This window comes from Halichoerus grypus, chromosome 10 (genome assembly GCF_964656455.1).
Source record: "Halichoerus grypus chromosome 10, mHalGry1.hap1.1, whole genome shotgun sequence".
NCBI classification, from domain to species: domain Eukaryota; kingdom Metazoa; phylum Chordata; class Mammalia; order Carnivora; family Phocidae; genus Halichoerus; species Halichoerus grypus.
In genome coordinates, this window is record NC_135721.1 from 32,301,396 (window position 1) to 32,324,505 (window position 23,110).

The 23,110-nt window shown below is 35.8% G+C and overlaps 1 long non-coding RNA gene across 1 annotated transcript in view; it reads right to left on the reverse strand.

Annotated features, from left to right (window-relative positions):
• Positions 1–293: 293 nt before the first annotated feature.
• LOC144379208 (uncharacterized) overlaps positions 294–23,110 on the reverse strand; it is a 284,756-nt gene continuing 261,939 nt past the window's right edge. Inside the window, exon 3 of the long non-coding RNA XR_013441670.1 lies at positions 294–413. This is a non-coding gene — a long non-coding RNA (uncharacterized LOC144379208). The remainder of the gene's footprint in view (positions 414–23,110) is intronic.

Consider the following 23,110-nt stretch of genomic DNA (forward strand, 5'->3'; position numbering starts at 1 on the left):
TCATGGGTTCCGGGGTTTGCAACATAGACATCTTTGCGGGACCATTATGTGCCTATCACAGTGAACTAACGGATGTCCCATGGCAAATACAGAAGTGGCACACAATGCTGCATAAATATGAATTTCCTTTTTTATTGTTTAAAATAGGTACTGTATGATAAAATGGCAATGGACTACACTTCGGCTGTGCCAAGGAGATGGATGACCAAATCTGAGAGAGCTATACTAAAGACTGAAAATACAAACACTGTTATTCTCACAGAATAATGCCTGTGACAGGATATGTGCCAGATGAGTCTGACGGCATTAACCTCCAGCACAGCCGTCTCATCTTTCCTTCGGCCCGGCAGCCAAGACATCTCAGTGCCATTTGGAGATACTTTGTTTTTGTGATCTGATCACCAGTCCTTTACCTAAAACAGAAAAGACACCAAAGAGACATTGATAGAGGAAAAGAATATTGAGACAGTCCTAAGAATTGGACTGTTGGCTCTGTTATCTGTGATGGATGACATTTCTCCTTCATTTATTCACATCTAATGTTTGATGTGTACCCATAGCTTTCTTTTGAAATGGGAATAATGGTCTCAATAGTGTTTAGTGAGCAAGGACATGAGCCACATAGTTGCTGATTACCCTATGATGAAGAAAGTCATTTCTAATATATCTCTTGGATCTCTGCTACACACACACACACACACACACACACACACACACAATATTTTCTTCTAAATACCTGGTGCCATGACAAGAGTTTCATTCCTTGACAACTTTTGGGTTTGAAAGAAGATTGGGTAACATTAACATAATAAATATTAATTATCTTAAAAACCACCACCACCACCACCACAGTAAATAGACCTCTGTTAACAAAATAAAATAAAATAAATTTCCAGCTCCACAGGAAAACAAAATGTTGTCTCATTGGTGGAGACCAGAGACAAAGCAAATCACTTTACTCATAATAACTGGAAAAATCAGTTTCTCCCTTAGGATTAACTTTTCTCTTCTGTAATCACAATCACTTGTTGCCCAAGGGAATTAATTCTGAAATTAAGACTAGCCATTTTGTATCACTTTTCATTCCTTTGAACAAAAAAGGCAATTACAGACTCTTTGGGGTTTTTTTGTTTGTTTTTTTAAAAGATTTATTTATTTATTTATTTATTTATTTGAGCGAGTGAGTGAGACAGAGAGAGAGCATGAGAGGGGGGAGGAACAGACTCCCCGCTGAGCAGGGAGCCTGACATAGGGCTTGACATGGGGCTCGATCCCCGGACCCTAAGATTGTGACCTGAGCCGAAGGCAGATGCTTAACTGACTGAGCCACACAGGCGCCCCAACAGACTTTTTGAATTAAAAATAACTCTTGATTTTTTTAAAGCAATTCTTGCCCTAGATAAGTTAGGAATTTTAGTCCAATGCCACCAAATTTTTAATAAAATAATTGCATTATCAAAATAGCTACAAAAGCTCTAGTGGGGAGGGGGTGAGGGGATGGGTTAGCCTGGTGATAGGTATTAAAGAGGGCACGTATTGAATGGAACACTAGGTGTTATACGCAAACAATGAATCATGGAACACTACATCAAAAACTAATGATGTATGGTGATTAACATAACATAATAAAATAAAATTAAAAGAAAAGAAATAATGTTTTCCTTATTTTGTGGACATTTCCTAAGTGTCTCTAAAAGCTTTGTCAATATTTGCCAGTTTCAAAATATGTTCTAGTAGAAATTCAGCTAGTGGTATTTTAAGCAAACCCTAATTAAAAATCATTTAAATGTCGGTGATCAAAACATAGGAAGGGAAAGTTGGTATTTAATGATGATATGGCACATTTATAGAATACATTTTCCTGAGAAGATCAAAACAGATAAGCCAAGTTTAAGTATCTGTTTAACACCGATACTTGGGAGTTGGGCACATACACTGCCTTTTCCAGGTGGGGCTAGGTGGAGAATTGTGTATTTACCTTGTACATCTGACAGCACAGGAACAGGCTTGTTTTATTTAGTGGGGAAAAAGTGTCTAGCCAGGGGTGGATTGACATGGAGGAACAGATAGCCTCAGTTCAAATACTGTTTGCCTCTGAAATCAGTGTTACTGTTGATGTCTTCTGTCCTTTGTGGTCAATCCCTAACAGAAATTAAGGATTTTATTCCCTCAGAAAAGAAAGCTATAATTCATTGCTTCATGTATTTTAGCAAAAACACTTCTGCCAAAGGCTGTCTCTGAAATACTGCAGGATAAAGACCTGAATCAATAAAGGAGAGAAAAATGAAAATAATAAAAAAAGAAGTATTAATCATAAATAAGAAAAATAAAGATGTCCAGCAATGCCATATTCTATTTAAGAGTCAAGGTGAAAGTATGTTGTTGATACAGAGACAAGAAGGGAAGTCTGTTCTCCAGTGCCCACTACTTTTATGGTTGCTGATTTACAATAGACTTTTAATAAGGGGGTGTGGGTAAAATAAGAGAAAAGGAAGCAAATAAAAATTGCCTACACTCTCCTAGCACCTGCACAAACTACTGTACGTCTTTTGGTGCATTTGCTTTGTTTCTTTTTCTGCAAATTATTATATTTTTGCTTGTAAATTTTTATTTTGATACAATTTCAAATTTACAGAATATTTTCAAGAAGTGTACAATCAATTCCCCGATACTTTTAACCCAGATTTAGCAACTGTTAAATTTGGCCTCATTAGCTGTATCTCCTTCTCTCTCTTCAGACCTGTGTGCATGTGCAGACACACACACATCTGTGTTTGCATAAATATTTGTAACCGGATACACGTGCAAACATATTTTTTCCCGAGTCATTTGGATGTATTATAGCTTTACTCCTAAATACCTATAAAAATCAAGAACTTGAACATTGTCACAATATATCATCTAATCCACATATTTAACTTTTGCCAGTCATAGTTTTGTCCCCTTAATACGACATCTAATCTAGATCATATGTTGCATTTACTTATCATGTCTGATTAGTCTCCATTAATCTGGAAAAGATTCTCATCCTTTCTGTTTTTCTTGACCTTAATATTTTTAAGAGAAACTATTAATAATAGTAATAATAATAATAATAATAATAATGATTTTGTAGAATGTCCTGTAAGTTGAGTGTTTTTAGTGTTTCCTCATGATGTAATGTGGGTTATGCACTTTCTTTTTTTTTTGCAAGAATACCACAGATATGGGGCTGTGTTCTTCTCACTTCTCAGACAGGAGACACATAATGACTGTTCCAACATCAATAACAGGAACTTTGGGCATGAGGTTAGGCAGTGTTTGCAACAAATGTCCACTGTAAATTATTTTTCTATTTATGAATCTGTAATTTGCAGATGGGTCTGGGTACTATAAGACTGCATAAACACCCTCTTCCTCATCAAACTTTTTTTACCCATTAAATTTACCAAATATTGATGATTTCTAACCCTATCATTTCTACTATATTTATTAGTTGGCATTGATAGAGATTTCTTATTTCCTCTATTATTGATCCACGTATGTATGTATGTGTATGTATATTCATATAGATTCATGGATTCCTATTTTCTTCAGTTATAACTTATTGTTATTATATTATTATTATTTGTATGCTCAAGTGGCTCTAAATTTGGCCACAGGAAATTTTACGATCTTTTTGGCTCAACTTCATGATTTATTGAGCATTCTTTTAATTTACAGTGAAAATGTTCCAGACCCATGTTGGATTTTCTCTGCCCCAGGCTTGGCATTAGTATTTACTTCAATGAGCCCTGATTTCTTTTTAGGAGAGAATGGTTTTAGAAACTGAAGTCTGGGGAATAAATAAGCTCATTGTTTCTGGGGTGTCATTTCCTCTAGGCACCCCGAGCAGACAGAGCTAGAAAATATAGGCATGCACTCACACACACACACACACACCTCTCTATATATACAGGCATACCTGTGTATTCCTCGATTTATCTATCTTGGAATAGATAGTAATAGTAATATGAGTTCATACTAATTCCAATACCACACCATAGGGAACATTTTAGTCTCCCCCTTTCCGTATTTGTAACTCCCCTTTCCAGTAGTTAAAAAACTGGTTCTCATTATTCTTTATATACATTACATTATATATCACATATGTATTATATATTACATATTACATATATTATATATTACATATATATTATATGTATATGTGTGTATATGTATATATGTATGTAATATACATATGTATATGTATATATATAATATATGTAATATGTATATGTATATGTATATATATACACATATATGTATATTACATACATATATACATATATACACATATACATATAATATATGTAATATATATGTAATATATAAATTGTATATATGCATGTATATATATGTATATATATAATGTATATATACATATATACATGTATGTATATATATACATATGTATATTACATAGATTTACATATATATTATATATATTATATGTATACGTTATAAATATAGTATATAAATAGTATTTAAAATATATAATATATATTATATATATAAATAATATATATTTAATAGAAAATAAAAGTTCAAACCTAGAATACAGAAAGTGGTTTCAAGATTGTTGAGGTTGCTTTTATTAACAGCTAGAAAATCAGTCCATCAATAAAATAAAAAGAAGTAAGTTGTGTTTGAGTATATATGTACATACTATAACATTTACTCTTTTAAAGTATACAATTCAGTGGTTTTTAGTATATCTACAAAGTTGTATAACCATCATCACTATTTTTTTTTTCCACATTTTATTGGCCACAGGAGAGAGGCCTCCTCCCTGTCACTGGAGGTGCTCACATTTTCTTCAGCCACTGCAAGGTTGGGCCCTTGGGGTCCTGGTGGTCCTGGGGTGGCTGGTCATGCGGGGCTTGTTCCCATCACCTCAGAGGGGCACCGGATAGTTGTAGGGTGTGGTCCGGTTGATCACGGTGGCTATTGGTGAAGGGACTGAATGGGGGCAGAATTCTAGTGAGCCTTCTGCTGGTGAAGGACGCGACCAGCACCTGCTCCCTGGCCCAGGCATTCTTGGGGAAGCAGTGAGTCTCTCAGCCATCTCGGTTGGTGGCAGCCACCATCATCACCACTAATCCCAGAGTTTATCACCCTCCCTCAAAAAAAAAAATCCCACACTCATTAATAGTCACCCCCCTTATCCCTCTTCTAACCCCTGGATAAATGAATCTGCAGTAGATAATAGATAAAGAACATACCAGTAGCACTTCCAATTACCGCAGAAACAACGGAAAGAAAGAATGGCATTCATGTCCTTGACAAGGCAGAGGGTTCTTGAAGAGCACATGGTAGGAGAAAGGTATCCAACTGGGTTCAAGTTTCCGCAGCGTCCTCCCAAGTGGTTCTTGCTAAGGAATCTAATGAGAGTGAGTTTTCCAGTTGAAAAAAATATATAAAGATCAGATGCGAACCTTCCTTCACGGCAAACTGAAGTAATTCCGTAGCAAAGGTAGTCACTGTGAAACAGGAAAGAAAAACCTATTCATGAGAGAGAAGAGCAGCTCTGACGGAGCAAATTTCTGAGTATTTTAAGAAGATGCAATGTCTCAAATACCATTCCTGAGCTAGGGGATGGGATGCCTCTAGGGATTCAGATATGATGAATGCCTAGTGTCTGGACCGCCCTGATGGATTTGGATTTCCTCCCACATTGCTGGCTGGCCATTTTCTTAATGGTTAAATCTGAAGGAAAAATGGAACAAGAAGATTGGAAACATTCAGTGGGAGGCACACTTCTTCCCCACACCTGATGTCTTCTTCCCCAGGGGAGGAAGTTCAGCGAAGTTGAAACTCCTGTGCTTCCTCCATCCATTTAAGCATCCCAGGGATGGAGGAATGCATCGATCAGTGAATTTTGGACCAGGGAACTCATATGTGTATTTCTTTGTTCTTTGGGAGCAACCTTATCCATAAAACAAGAATTGTGCTTTGCTCTTTCATGCTGAGCAAAGTGAGCGTTTAGAAATAATTTTCTTCCTTGTGTAGTGCCCTGTACCTGTTCCATGATGGTCATTTGACTGTTGAATTTTGAACATCATTATTGGAAGCCCATTTCCTTAAAAACACAAGCCAAATTCTTCACATTTCATCAGCTGGTTCTTTTTTTTTTTTTTTTTTTTTCTCCCTCTCATTTCCCAATTGGTTTGGTACTTTTGTAGAGAAGAGTTTATTATTGGTTTGGGCCACCTCAACACCTCTCACTTAGCATCCCAGTGTTGCACTCTGAGGCCCAAGTTACCATGACATCTCTAACCTCAGCTCGTTTACTTTTTATTTTTCAGAATTATGCCCAGGATTCTTATCACATTATTTTTTGAAGTGGGTATGTATGTATCTCTGTGTTAATGATATAAAAATGCTTTATCATTGTAATGGTTTTGATGCAATGCTAGAAGCCTGCAGTGCAATGTGGTAAAACTGGAATTCCCACCTGGTTCGTGTTGTTGTTTGGCTTTCTTTCAATTATTTTAATATTAAAAAAACCTGTTTCTTATTTATACCACTATTATTAAATTTCTTTGGTTTTGTTTCTACTTATATTTCATCCTACATTCTAAAACATGATTATGTGGGGCTTTTGTTCAATACAATATTTTCTTGCACTATATAATTTAATCATATCCATACCTTTAAAAGTTAATTACAGCAATGTATCAGTGTAGTATATTCCTTTCAAACTTCTGACTTTTTTCTTTATTCTCTGCCTATGTCTCTGCTTTCACTTATTCATTCTTTCTTAAAAATGGGGACATGGTAGTGGTAGGGAGAGGCATACAAAGATAGGGGTCACTTGCTTTTTCTTGGTTTTTTTGGTCTGTACTTTTGATAACTGGATATATTCACAGGGCAATCCATCAGGATATGATATTGACCAAATATCATTGTGTATAAAGCAAGATACACAAAATATTCAGCAGTACAAAAAAATGAGAGTATTTTTTGTTTTGAGAGAGATTTTAAAAGTTCCTAAGACCTTAAAAATCAATATGCATAAAGAGGTAAGCTCATCCATGTGGATTAAATGGGCATAATCATTTTGGAGAGCAATTTGGAGACATATATTAAGATCTTTAAAATATGCACATACTTTTCTCATTTCTGGGGCATTGTTCTAAATAAAGTATTTTTAGGGGTGCCTGGGCCACTCAGTTGGTTAAGCATCTGACTCTTGATTTCGGCTCAGTTCATGATCTCAGGGTCCTGGGATGGAGTCCCGCTTCGGTCTCCGCACTCAGAATGGAGTCTTCTCGGGATTCTCTCTCTCCCTCTGCCCCTCCCCGAGCTCATGCGCTCACTCGCTCTCGCTCTCTCCCTCTCTCTCAAATAAAAAAAAAATATAAATCTTTAAATAAAGCATTTTTGATTTTTTAAAGAAGACTTTATGCACAAAAGTTTTTATAATATTCTTATTTAAATAGTAAAATATGTAAAATGACTAAGCTGTTTGAATAAGATAACAATAAAGCATGTTATATAAACATAATAGAATATAATAGAGTTATTAATTTGTGTTAATGAGTCCATCTTAAAACACAGGAAATATGAGCCATAATAAGAGGAAATTGTGGAGTCACTATGTTGACAACAATATAAAAATGAAAAAAAGAATCCAAATCTATGAAATATAGAAATATTGAGGAGGAAATAAGGTGAAATATTTCTAGTGGTTGTCTTAGACTGATTGAATAAATATAATATTTTTCTTTTTTTTTTAAAGATTTTTATTTATTCATTTGACAGAAAGAGACACAGCGAGAAAGGGAACACAAGCAGGGGAAGTGGGAGAGGGAGAGGCAGGCTCCCCCTTGAGCAGAGAGTCTGAAGCGGGGCTCGATCCTGGGACCCTGGGATCATGACCTGAGCCGAAAGCAGATGTTTAATGACTGAGCCACCCAGGCGCCCTATAATATTTTTCTTGAATCTTTTATTTTTTAATCACCATTTCAATGGTTATGAACTGTCATGTAATAACACTCAACAGCCTTTTTATTTTAAAAATGAATGTCCAAATAATAGTAAATGTAAGGATTTCAAAATGACTATGTATGTGATTTCTTGCATTGAGTTAATCCAAGAAGCTTTTTAACAGAGTTGAGTTTAGCTTAAAATTTGGAAGTGGGTATAGAGAGGGCTGAAAATTTAAAAAAGAATTTTTTTAAAGACATTGTAAGTTCTTTTTTGATGCTTGTTTAGTAGTTGTTGCCCACAGGAGCATGAGGGGGACAGTATGGATGGACTAGCTTTATTCTTTCATGTGGATTAAAAATAAATAAAAAACTTCTGTAGCTCAAGAATCATTTCTATCAAAAACTATCAGTTTTTATTTGCTTTTTTAAATTATTGCTTATAGCCTTGAAATATATTTTTTTCTTCATTTTTAAATGCTATACCTTCAAAGCATGGCCAAATACAAATAATATAGTACAGATAATACAACAATGTCTGAAATATCAAAGAGAATACTCTATATTCTCACACTCTAGAGATAATGTTTACATGATACAGTAATCCTATATGATAATGTCTATATATATATGCGTGCGCTAGATATAATGCATCTCGCTATATTTAATTTAAAATATCAAGAGTAAAGGGGCACCTGGGTAGCTCAGTCGGTTGAGCATCCGACTCTTGGTTTCGGCTTAGGTCATGATCTCAGAGTTGTGGGATCGAGCCCCATGTTGGGCTCCTCACTCAGTGTGTAGTCTGCTTGAGGATTCTCTCTCTCTCCCTCTCCCTCTGCCTCTCACCCTGCTCGCTTTCTCTCTCTCTCTAAAAATAAATAAATAAAACTTAAAAAAATAAAATATCGATAGTATTATAACACACATACTTTTCTTTAAAATATTTTTTATTAAATATTTCCTGGTTTTATTTTCCCATGTCAAAGTATATAGAGCATCTTCACTGTCCTTAAAAATGATCTTGTGTTCTATTGTGAGAATGAACCATAATTAATTTCTTCAATTTTCCATTGATGATCATTTAGATCATTTGTAAATTATGGCTTTTTCTCCATAATAAACAATTCTGCAATCACTCCCGCTATATATGTCTTTACTCTGATTACATTTTCAAAGCAGGAACATTAAATGTAATGGAGAGGTAGTTATTGATTTAAGCTTGTGCTATACAAGTAAAGGATAGACAATATATCAAATGCCAAATGACAATATATCAAAACAAATTGTTTTCTCTTTAGACTTGCCCTTATAGGAATTAGATCATAAGAAAATAGTCCAATCAAAGAACTAAGATATATCTCTGTGATCATCAATGAAGAGAATACTGGTAATGATTATAATGATAACTTTTATTAAAAGGTTATAATGTGCAAGTCAGTGAGTTAAACCATCTTACATTAATCCTACAAAATTCTTATTAGGGAGATGATGTTGTTATGCCCATTTTACCAATGAAGAAATGAAGGTAAATTAATTTGACCCAGGTCACATAGTGAAATCTATCTTCAGGACAAGAATCCGGTTTCATTATGTACAATCCCACTCACAAGCATAGCATACATAAGCAGAAAGAGCAGTAAATAGAAATATTTGCACCTCAAGTCCTTGTTGAGGTTGGGTTCTACCTACTGAGATGACTGGGTCACAACCATAAGTGACATTGTATGAAATGAAAACTCCAGGCATTGGATCAGAACTACTCAGTATCTTCACCTCAGCAAACACCTAGTTCAGGGTACTATTTTGCTGTTTAATGAGAGTAAGTATATTCAAATGTTTTGTAGTCTGTAAAATTGGGAAGTAGGGAAAAGATAAGAGATTGTGATGATTATGTATATTAATTATTATCATTTTCATCGATCTCAGCTAGAAAATCATGAATGTCCAAGAATGTAAAGGTCAATTGTAGTTTCACTGAGCCAATTAATTCTGTCAAAGTATTCTGTGATAAGGTCCCTTACTCATACCTGAATACATAAAGGCTGAAATAGAAGGGAAGTGGGAGAAAATCTATAGGGTAACTGAATCACTACTCAATCTTTCTTTAATTTTGCATATACAAATACTATCTAATGATGGTTACTTTAGCTCAAATATTATTTTGGCCATTTAAATGATTTTGCAATGGACCACTAGTGAGTGAAGTCTTTTGTTTTGTTTTGTTTTTCTCAGTTACACATTTTATTTATTTATTTATTTATTTGTATTGTGTTATGTTAATGACCATACATTACATCATTAGTTTTTGATGTTGCCGAAGTCATTTTTAAAAAGCAAAGTGCATATATTGTAAACTTCCATAACAATTGCTTAGATATTAAGCTAAAACGTTTGATTCACTGTTGATTTCCTTCTTCTCTCTTATCTCCCACAGTCATAGGGTCAAGTCTGATTGATTTTTCACCTCAAAAGGATCACTTAAATCTGCCGCTTCTTTTCTACCATGATTAAGAATTCTATGTGATGACAGAAGATGAGGAATGTTCTCCCACTCTGGAGTGGGACCCATGGAAACCAGATAATTTACATTAAGGTAGAAGTGAGGCAAAGGACATATTTCCTAAATAAGGAACATGGTAGCTGAAGTTGATAGAGAGGGATTTTAGGGAAGATCAGAGAGAAGCTTCCTTGAGCAACTTCCCAGATCCCTCCCATGGTTCCCAAGTGAAGAAGAGGCAAAGAGCTAAAAAGTAGTAGGCATGGACATGGATGAAGTTAACATGTTTCAAATTCCCAATACTTGTGACTCATTACTATTAACATTATATTTATGTGGACTCTTTATAAGAATACATCCAATTCAGGGGCCCTTTGAAGAGAAATTGTCCTGGAATACAAAGCTGTCTCTGTCTCCACATATATCTCTATATTTCTATCTATCTATCTATCTGGTTATTATTTGTTGGGGTTTTTTGTTGTTGTTGTTTTATTTTATTTTTCGATGCTGCTATAATGATAAATATGTTGCTACTTTGAGCTGCAATGTTTTTGAAGCTAAGGAATAAGGGGTAACATCCCAGACCTGATAAAAGCAAAGTAAATGATCACACACTTAAAGCAAGCTCTTTAAAGGATGAGAAGTAAAAACACTATGACAAGAGGAAACTTTCCATGGACTCTTCTTATCAGCCACATTTTATCTGCTGGCTATTTATATTTCTACCCCCTGTGGCATCAGCAAGCTGCAGCTTGGGAAAATGACTGCTTTAGAAATGCATTTGGGGCTCCCTCAAACTTGATTTTCCACATGGAAATGTAGGCAGATTTATTAGGGAAGGACAAATGAATACCACTCCCAAAATAATAGAAATAGCAATCTCCAAATACATCACTGGGAATGACTCCTTAACTTGGATTTTTCTGTGTTCAGAGATGTGATCTTCTCCAGTACGTGGACCTTCTCTGAGTTGCGGTGGCTACATCTGGCATTCCTTTTTGTGTGCCTGCTAAATTCTCTTTAAGGAGTTTAGGGATGGTTGTTGGGAGAGTATGCAAAGGAGTGGTGGAAAAGAAAAGAGACAAGGGTAGAGGGAAAGGTGGAAGAAGAAGAAAATCTGTGTCTCAGAAATTCTCAAAGCTGTTACATTTGAGAAAAAAAAAAGAAACCTTTCATTTGAATGACTTTTCAAATGAAAATTTGTCATTAAAAACTGGACTGTCTCAAATATGTACAGACCAAGGAAAGGAAGGGGGTATGGTTTTATTGTTTTCAGTTAATTTGAATGATCCTGGAAGGAGTTTTAAACATGTTATGAATGCCATTGATGATTTAAAATATTGTTCTTGTTAGCTAGACAAAAGTAACATTTAAATATCTTAATTATTCAGATTAAGTCTACAAATCCCATGTATTCTATTTTCCTGTTTTAGTAAGGTTATACTCTTAAAGGCATCTGGTACAAGTTTTTTCCTTGATTTTCTCCCCTTCCTTGCCCACAAAGGGTACTCATTTCCTTTCTCCTTTATTGTCTTCCCACTGCCATTAAACTTGACTGGAGTTCTGGCAGGGGCATGCCCAAGGTTAGGAGATGCTTGGACAAGCCTGCCGCTGCAGCTCTAGGGCATCCCAGGCAAACTGTCACAGGATAATGAATGTGTCATTCATCTAGAAACATGGGGACTTGATAAGTCTGTCACTAGGAGAGTGTGGTACAAGGAATAGGGCATTCCAATTCCACAAAAAAAAGTAATTTGGTTTATGATGAGGCAAGAAAATAAGTACATGGCAATCTCAGATTGTGTTTCTTCACTATAATGCCTACTAGGTGTCTGTTACTAGACCAGATGAGAATAGAAAGGCTATAATTCTAAGTCGTCATTGTCAGTTGTCTTGTATATTAAAGAAAAAAAAATGAAGACAGATCTCAAAAAAGAAGAGCTGTGACCAGCTCTGCTCATAGACTTTAATTGTAGACTCTCTTCTATTTGTGCCCCTTAAAAACAGGGCACATTTTCAGTCTTGGTCATCTGACTGAAAGAATTAAAAATGAAGAGAGTGAGAGAAATTAAGGAAGAGAATAAGGTCATGGGCACTGAGAAACACAGAAGGGTAGTTTGATAATCGCTTAATTTTATACTGAAAAAAAGGATTTTACTGAAAGATCTTTTTAACTTATATCGTACTTCTAGAATTCTGAAAATATCACCTTCACTGATTTTGAAAAACAAAAAACAAAACAAAAAAAACAACCCCATTCATTAATTTGGGGCATAGTAAGGAGAAGAATTCTCTAAAAAAATACCTATTGAGTGGCCAAAATCTGGGATACTGACAATGTCAAATATTGGCAAGGATAACAAGAAGAAGTTTAAATGGGCTCCTTTCAAGTAGAATACACACACACATATATATTTAACTAGAATATACACACATATATATTCAAGTAGAATATACACATATACATTTATATATATGATATATATTGTACTCATATAATATATATTCTATTCTCTCTCTATATATACATATATATATGTACATATATATTGTATATTGAACTTCCTCTGGTTTTCTCCACTGAGCTTTGTTTTATAGGCAAAGCAGGCAAACATCACCATGAAAATAATGGAAACAATCCATCGGACCCACCTGTTGGGGATAGCCGCTCATGTCTGATTTCCAGGGCAGAACTGCACTAGGAAAGGTCTGTTATGTTATAAAGGTACCTAATGAAACTTGTTTCTGAGGGTAGTGCTTTTGCACTGTAGAATGAAACTATAAATTAAGCTTATAGTGAGTCAAAGACATTTGCTTGATCTCTAGACATATAGAGTTTGTCATATAAAACACGTTAAGTATGAATTTTGATATATTTAAAAGTGGCGTAATATGAAATTTTACTTTGTTCCTCCAATATTACAAAATTTGGAGGTAAATGAATGATCTTGACAGTGTGGCGACTTGTCAGCCATGCTTGTAGAGGGGTCAGCATATAAAGTTGAGATGGCTGGAAAAATGCATGCTCTTATGATAGTTCTCAACCATTTCCCCATAGGTCCTGTGATTAAGTCAGAGACCACAACCTTTTGGCCATTAGCAGAAGAATCTCTGACTGATTATTTCAGCCTTTTCAACTTTAATAGATTTCTTTTTTTTTTTTACAATCAATACCACAAACATTATGGGATCTGCTTGAGGGTAGAAATGCCTATGTGTTACTAAATTTGTTGAAGACTATTGTAGAAATGAGTGAGAAAAGAAAAAACCTCCCTAGTTTAAAAGTGGTTGACGTTTGACCCAATTGCCTTCCAAGAAGGGCAGATTTTCCCTTAGGAGAGAGCTTACCTTTTATTTAGGAAATCACCTTTTTGAGTAGGAAAATGTCGTGCCTTAGGGCACTGTGCAGAGAAGGGGGAGAAAGAGAAAGATACAAAAAAAGAAATAGCTTGCTCAGCAAAAGCAAGAATAATAATCTGCAGGCTTTGGCTGGTAGGCTAAAGGATTGTAGGAATTAAGAATCGGAAAGAGCAGGATTGGATGAAGGGTCTAAAACAGTCATTTCCAACCTGGCTGTGCATTAGAATTAACCAGGGGATCTTTTAGAAAATACTCATTTCTTGGTTCCACTCTCCAAAGATTCTAATTTACTTGGTGTGGGTGGGGCTGAACAATAACAGTTTTATAAAGTCTCCCCAGGAATTCTAATTCTCAGCCAGGGAAAGAATTGTTGGGGAGAAAGTGACCACTTCCCAGGATGGAGTTTATGACAGAAGATGGACAGTAAGAAACCCAAAGAGGGTGCTGGATATGCCACGGAAATCTTTGGAGCTCTGGGCTTCCCAGGATATGTGGCATGGAGTCTTAGGGTTCATTATTTGGAAATATTATCTCAAAGAGAGGGAGGATGTGGAGTTAACCTCTTGATAGTGTCAAGAGTCAATTTGAGTTTAGTAAGTTTTTATGCACCCCTTAGATGTTAGCAACTACTTTGACTCATCCTTGTTTGCATCCTCTTCACTAATCCTTGTTTGAATCCAGACTTCATCCCTTTTCATAGCTGTGCAATCTGGAGCAGGTTAATTTTCCTTATTTTTTTCTTGTGTAACATGGGGATAAATAGTGCATTTTTGAAGGTTGGGCATGATGTCTACAGAGCAAGCATATTTCTGAAATTAAAATTTGGGCCAGCACTTTTCCTTTTAGAAATTTATCTTGAAGGATTAAGCATATAGGTATGCACAGGTATACAGATAAGAAGCTTATTGATGCATTTTTGACAGCAACAAATTAGAAGTATTTTAAATATTCAACAGTAGGAGCTATGTTAAATAAACTGTAGGGCAACCATATAATGAAATGCTCTGTATTTATCATGAATGACTATATGTTTATACTTACAGACAAGAGGTCCATATTGTTTTCCATATTACTGTTACATGACAAAAATGTGTGAAATAGTCCAATCCCATGTGTGTGTGTATGTAGATGTCTATATGTATGTGCAAGTACATAGAAAAATGTCTGGAAGGATATATACAGAAATAGAAATCTAATCATTTTGTCAGTTTTACGTCACCTTTCTTTTTAAAATTTAATAGGCTATCTAAGGCAGCAGGAACAACAACCTTGCAATAAAATCATTCACAAACAATTATAACACACAGATATGGCAGAATGTTTTTTGAGATGTAATTGTACAAGATTTGGGTATCTCTGGGAGATGAAATTTTGATGGGCCTATTTACTTCTTCTTTTGTCTTATCTATTTTTAAAAACAGTAAACATGACCATGTATTATTCTATAATAAGAACAAAATTAAATTGTTTTTATTTTGAAAAGGAAAAGGTATGAAGTCAATACCTGGCAAGACCAGATCTCTCATTGTGTATTTGTTGTTATAATTATCATAGCCAACTCGTAGAGGTGAGGTAACTTGCTGTCTTATCAAAACATAGAAGAAATAATGTTGACTTAGCTTATGGAGTTTGAGGGTGTGCTAGCAAACTACATTATACTTATAAAATTTAAATAAGAAGGTATAACTTAAGTAGTACAGATACGTATTTGCGTTTCCTTTTGTCTGAAAAACTCATGTAAGAATTTTATTTTCACTGTACTGAAAGCCGTACATTTAAGGGACTTTCCAAAACATCCTTATGTTTTCCCATAAATAATATATTTTCATGGCAAATCACATGATAGAATTTTCCAGGGGCATTATAAGAGTTGGTGTCATGATCACAATGCTCTTGGTCACTCAATAACTCACAATCGCAGGTCCTGCATACCCTGTCTGTGGGGCTTGTGTGCTCTTTGTGGGACTGAGCTCCACACTACTCACTGAACAACCAGCTTAATAATAGCAAACGAAGCCTCTCTGTGCTTGTCAGGTGGTTGCCAGATACTCTGCAAAAGGCATGGGGGAGAGAGTTGGGAGGCATCACGTCTCCCGTCACTGTGCAAGGCTCAGACAGAAGAGGCGTGAATCTCAGAGGAAGGCGCTGGCTGCTCCCTCATCTGGAGGACTGGATTCCAAGTGGAGGCTCTGCAATCATGGTCCACTTTTTTCAAAACGGCCTCTCCGGGCAGGAGGCCCACGACCTGATTAATCTTGCATTCTTCAAAACTGTTGGCAACCAGAAAAACATTCCACGTGGAATCTGTCTGAGCTCGCCTGCTATTTGGGGAGTCAGAGAGCAGGTAGACTTAGGGCTCTGCGCACGGGGCATTTGTTCTGAAGAGGATGACACACGGATTTTGCACTTGAAAGTGCAAAACTTGCTTTGAAATAACTGGCTGAGAGCTGACTAAGGCAATTGCAAGGATATCCATTAAGGATCTTCAGGTCTGACTGCAAATAATTATCACCTGGGAATCTTTTTAAAAATACGGATTTTTAAAACTGCTGATGTTCACGACCTCGTGAAGTCTTCCTGAGTCAGAATCCCCTGGGGGTGGGGCCCAGCAATAATTATTTGAATAAAAAAATATCTCACTGATTCTGATACACAGGTTTGGAAATCATGTCTTAGTCTGAGATAAACAAACAAAAAAATCAGTAGAAGAATAACAAACCAAAGAGAATAGATGAAACAGAAAGAGAGGGCGTGAGGAGAACAGGAAAAGAAATAGCTAAAAAAAAAATAGTAATGGGAAAGAGCGAGCGACATCCCCATTAGACAGAAGGAAATATTAAGCACCTCAGCAAGCTGCAGTGCCAGCTGCGGTTTGTACTGGACTAGAAGAAAGGGATAGATGGAGAACAATGTTTCCTAATCTGCAAGAGCTGCAATTACTCTTGCATTCAGTCATTTGTATACTAAAGTCAATTAATTGTAATAAGACTTTGTCACCAAACAAATGTCCCCTGCTTGGAAAATCAGGGCTTCCGCTCTGCACCCGCCCTTTTATGCCGCAGCAGGAGAGCTGAATGTTAGCTTGAAACAATGTTCTATTCTGCTGGTATTATCATTTCATTGTAGCTCTCTCACACCCAACCTTCTAAGCTTTTAATGAAATATTTCCTAAAAATACATGCCTTTAATAAGAACGTGTAAAATAGAAAAGTAGAAATATTTCAAATCCAGAGAACTCAAAACACCATCTTAGGTCATGGGACCCGCATGGGTGGTAGAAAAAGTCATCATGTTGACTGCTATTGAACCAAATCTAGTCAACAGTTCAGTCTGAAAATAGTGGGCAATGGGAAAAAATGGGTCTTTAAAATATAAGACAGAAAAAAAACAGAAGTGCTTTCAGGTTAAATGTCAAAATGAGAAAAAATATAAACGAAGCTAAAATTACTTTTATAAATGTGATCAGGTAATTCACATAGAGGAAGCAAAATGGACCTAATCTGACTTTCAAACATTCATTTCTGCTGAAAGTTTTGTTTTCTCTCACATCAAAACTCTATCTTGAGCTCTAATACTGTCCTTGCAAAGTAATCTGTATTTGTTTCTGCCTTAAAGTCAAGACCATCTACCTCTGAGCCTCATTCATGGTCTCTAGCACAAGACGATAATTAATGTAAACTTTCCTCATTTGTAAAATGGGGGAAATAGTAGTATCTACTATGTGAGAACTGAGTGAAGTAATATGTATAAAGCATTCGGAACAGTATCTGGCTTTTTATAAACCCTGCACAAGGGTTTCCTATGACTATTATAAAAACGAAGATTCTTCTATGGCTTTTGAAGCTCACTGAACACTTTTTCCCTCCATATCTCCATATTTCTTCCACCGATTGCCCGGTAGCAATACATCTTAAGTGACATAATAGCTTATATAGTAATAACTAAGCAGTTGCGTATCAGGGTAGTGCCAGAGATCAGCAGTCTCTTATTCCTAATGTCTCCTGGTGCATTTGTGCCAAAAAGTATCAAGTAGAAATCCTGTCGCAGACTTCAGTATTAAAGATTAAAGATAACAATGGAAAGTCAAGGAAGGGGAAAATGAGTTGGGAGGGAGACAAAGGAAACGTGTCCCTACTGAAAACATGGCTCCCCTCAGATGGGATGGAAACATCACAGAGGGGAAAGAGGGGAAGGGCTTCTCATTCGTGTCAGCCAAATCCACTCCACTGGCCACAGAGAGACAGACTGCTGCCAAACTGCTCTCCTCTCAGAGCCGTAGAATTTTTTTTTTTTTTTTTTGGTCTTCCTCCATTCTTCATATGTGTTTTTGTCTACTTTACTGTTCTCTACAGACTTCCCTTAATACCACTCATTTGGCAATATTACGTTACTATCTATAGTACCTGGAGATTTCTCTCTTAAGTCATTGCTGTATCATCTTACTGACCCCCGACCTCATCCTGCCATAATTAATTGAACTCGCTGTTTTATGGCACCAGAAAGAGAGGATGCAGAACGTTTAGTGAAACTGTGGTCGGAACATCGATGATTTTGTGTCCCAAAAATAATGAACACCAGGTTTTCTGATGACACCAATCGTTTCCCAATAATGTATGCCTGGCTTTTTAGCGTTTTATCTTTTAAAAAGTTAATTGTTATTGCCATTAATATTCTGTCTCCTTTTGCTATGCCTTCCCTCTTCCACTGCCCTATAAAATTTATGTTAGTTTCATCTTTATCATTTGAAATGTCAGTTTACTTTTCAAAACAAAATCCTCTTCATCTAATGGCATCAATTAGAAAAAGAAATTTAAGTAATGTATATACATCACAGAGACAGGTACAAAGTGAAAGGGAGATAATTTTAAAAGAGTGAGTGTAACTGAAGTGAAAGCTTACTACATTTTCTTGAAGAGAACAGGGCTCTTTTTTTTTAATCAAGAAAAATAATAGTACCCATGTTTAAGACTTTTATTTCAACATTAATATTTCCCCAAGAGAATAAAGTCACCACCTTAACTCTAAGATATGGAAACTTTCCAGATATTTCCTGGAAAAAAAAAAAAGAAAACCTAGATGTCTTTGAATATGGGGATGGCTTTTTAGATACAACATCAACAGCACAATCCATGGCAGAAATCATTGGTGAGCTGGATATTGTTAAAATAAAATAGTAATAATAATAATAAAATAAAAAAACTTTTCCTGTATAAAAGACAATGTCAAGAGAATTAGAAAACAAGCCACAGACTGGGAGAAAACCTTTACAAAATATTTAAAAACACCTGATCAGACTGTTATCCAAGTGTACAAAAAACTCTTAAAGCTCAACAATCAGAAAACAAACAGCCAGATTAAAAAATGGGCTAATGGGTGCCTGGGTGGCTCAGTTGGTTAAGTGTCTGACTTCAACTCAGGTCATGATCTCAGGGTCCTGGGATGGAGCCCCACGTTGGGCTTCCTGTTCAGCAGGTGTCTGAGTGTCCTGCTCCCTCTGCTCCTCCCCCCTGCCTGTTCTCTTTCTCTTTCTCTCTCAAATAAGTAAATAAAATCTTTAAAGAAAATAAAAATAAATTTAAAAAATTAAAAATGGGCCAAAGACTGTAACAGACAGCTCTCCAAATAAATATACAGATGGCAAATAAACAGGTAAAATGATGCTCCACATCAGGTTATCAGGGAAATGCAAATTAAAATGACAATGAGATAACACTACACATCTATGTGAATGGCCAAAATCCAGAACACTGACAACACCAAATGCTGGCAAGGATGTGGAGCAACAGGAACTCTCATACATTGCTGGTGGGAATGAATGTGGGTACAGCCACTGTGGATTCTTACAAAACTAAACATACCCTTACCATGTGACCCAGCAATCACACTCATTGGTATTTACCTGAAGGAGTTGAAAACTATGTCCACACGAAACCTGCACACAAATGTTTATAGAACTTTATTCATAATTTCTAAAAACTTGGAAGCAACCAAGATGTCTTTCAGGAAGTGAACAGATACAACAGTGGTCCATCCAGACAATGGACTATTATTAACGCTAATAAGAAATGAGCTATCAAGTCATGAAAAGACATGGAGGAATCTTTTTTTTTTTTTTTTTTTTTTTTAAATTTTTTTTTTTTTTTTTTTAAAGATTTTATTTATTTATTCATGAGAGACAGAGAGAGAGACAGAGGCAGAGGGAGAAGCAGGCTCCCCGCGGAGCAGGGAGCCCGATGCGGGACTCGATCCCAGGACCCTGGGATCATGACCTGAGCCGAAGGCAGACGCTTAACTGACTGAGCCACCCAGGCGTCCCAAGACATGGAGGAATCTTAAACCCATGTTATTAAGTGAAAGAAGTCAATCTGAAGGAGCTACATATTGTATGACTCCAATCATAAGACATTCTGGAAAAGGCAAAACTATGGAGGCACGAAAATGATCTGTGGTTGCCAGAGTTGGAGCAAGGAAAAGGGATAAATAAGTGGAGGAGAGGAATTTGAGGGCAGTGAAAATACTCTGTATGATACCATAATGGTATATACATGTCATTATACATTAGTCCAAATCCATAGAATGTGCAATACAACACCAAGAGTGAATCCTGACGTAAACTATAAATTTGGGGTGATTGTGACATGTCTATGTAGACTGATCAACTGTAACAAAGGTACCACTTTGGTGAGAGATGTTGGTAATGGGAGAGGATACGTGTGTGTGGTGGAGGGCAGAGAGTATATGGAAAATCTCTGTGTCTTCTGCTCAGTTCTGCTGTGAACCCAAAACTACTCTAGAAAAATAGACTAATAAAAAAATGAATAAATAAAATTAACAAATGTCTCCTCAAAGCACCAAATGAAAGAAGACTTGATGCTATGTGAAGAATCAACCAAAGCTCTCTATTTATCTACCTTGGCATCAATCCCTGGTTCCATTTACAATGCATTGTTTGCTAGCAGCTCTGGATTCTCCTGTTAGGCCACAGTGTCCTATTCTATTTGGAACTATTTGCATGTCATTTTTCCCCACCTGTGTATTCCTTAATATTTCAACTGATCATTTTTTTTCTTGAATTCAGTCATGATTGACAGTCCTGCTTCTGTCCAGTTAGTGAAAATAATAGGAAACTAATATGGGGTAGATGAAAGAAGAGACAGTTCCCAATGAAAATAATGATGGACTAAGAATTTGGAGCTGAAATTTAATTTTCACTATGCAAAAATCCATTTGTGTACACTGTCTAAAGCCTATTAAAATGGGGTTTTATAGTCAATCACCTGATTATATGGTCTACACATATTGAATCTTAATATTTAGGCTGTCCTATTTGTAGCATTTCATAAACCCATGTTCTTCTGATTATATTTTTAAGGTGGATTTATGTATAAAACTGTTGTTGAATCCCTTGTCTCGTATTTTATCTAAGGTTAATTGTACACAGAACCACCTAATTAATTGTTCAAACCATGTTCAGCTAATATTTGAGAACCTAGGTGGTGGAAACTAGCTAACAAGAGAATCTTTCCTTTTTTTTTTTTTTTAACATTTATTTATTTATTTGAGAGAGGGAGAGAGAGTACAAGCAGGGGGAGGGGCAGAGAGAGAGGGAGAATCTAAAGCAGACTCCCCACTGAGCATGGAGCCTAACCAGGCTGGGCTGGACCCCGGGCTGGACACAGGGTTGGATGTGGGACTGGATGCTGGGTTCATTACAGGGCTTGATCTTAGGATCCCGAGATCATGACCTAAGCTGAAATCAAGAGTCCCATGCTTAACCAACTGAGCCACCCAGGTGCCCCAAGAGCATCCTTCCTCTAATCACTCTTACAGTCTAGTAGGAAAGAGAGTCAGTAAACAAGTGAACAAATAAATAATAGCAGTAAAAATACTAATCTCCCTTGCTGTCCTGTCAAAATTCTTTTATCAGGTTATAAGAATTGCATGGCTTATTATATTTCCATTTTTGCTTTGGCAGATTAAAAGGCCAGAATTAAATGTAAAGTTTCAAGAGGGAAAAAGAAAAGACAGTCAACCAAAAATCAGTGTGACTCTCATTTTTTCAGCTTTAGTTGTGAAACTACATCTCTGAACCTTTGAACTTGACTTTCTTATCTCTGTTTTCAGAAACTAACGACACCTTATATATGAAAGGTAACACAAGTAATTTTTATAATTTTTAAAAAAGACACTGAGGAATCATTTTTCAGTGAAATAAATTGCACTAAATTTATTTTCTCCCTAAAAGCTATGACTGATATTTTCCTGGATACATAAAAGGAGATATATTTTATATGTTTTGCTAAAGTTTAGTTATATGTTTTTGAAATAAAATATTATATTCTAGGATTAGAAAAAACCTTAAAGATTTTCTAATTTGACTACCATTTGATTTTTAAAATCTTATCTATAACTTATACATAATATATGAGTTTAATTAAGCCAGAGTTTCAATTCCTCCAACGATGGGGGACTTCAAACTTACTGAAATAGTTCATTCTGACTGTTAAGAAGTATGTTAGAAATGTCTTCCTATTTCAGAGCTGGAATGTCTCCTGGTAGCTTCTGCCAAATATTCCTGAATTACGAAGACACTCAGTGTGTATGTACACGTAATGCACTGTACTAGGGCACTGATTAATGGGGCATTGTTCAGATCCAAATGTTGGGGATTTGTCTGTTTATTAAGGTAATTTTTCTGGCCAATCTACATAAAATAAATTAAGAAAGAAATGCCATTTAAAAGTTATCACAAAGGTACAATTTGAGTTAACAACAGCCCTGCTTTATCATTTTTAGTCAGATAGATAATAGCCCATTCCTCCTCCTGTGATGGCCCTCTGGATATTTTGTTTTGATTAGTATAGTTCTAAGAGCCTGTAGACTCCCTCTCTGAGAGGGACTTGGGTTTTCTATTTTTAAATCTCAAACTACGCTGGTCAATATAAAAATAAACGTCGATATAAAAAATTTTTTAAAAGCATTTAAGTACTTATGACAACATGTAATATTTTCTTTTCACCATCCTTATCGTGGAGTTGCATTGGGATTGTAACACGTCACAATATTTTGAAGAATTGGATATCAATAATATGATATTAAAATGTAGCAACTTCTTATGAAATTTCTAATATTATCCAGATAAAACATAAAGGCGCTTCTTATAACATTCCCACGTTGTCATTTACAATATCACAGGAGCTTCCATTGTCTGTTAAAAAGAAATTCAAAATAGCACCTCCTGAAAGATACTCTAATCCACTCTGTGCATATCAGTAACATTTCATGTACCTTAGGCAAATTCATA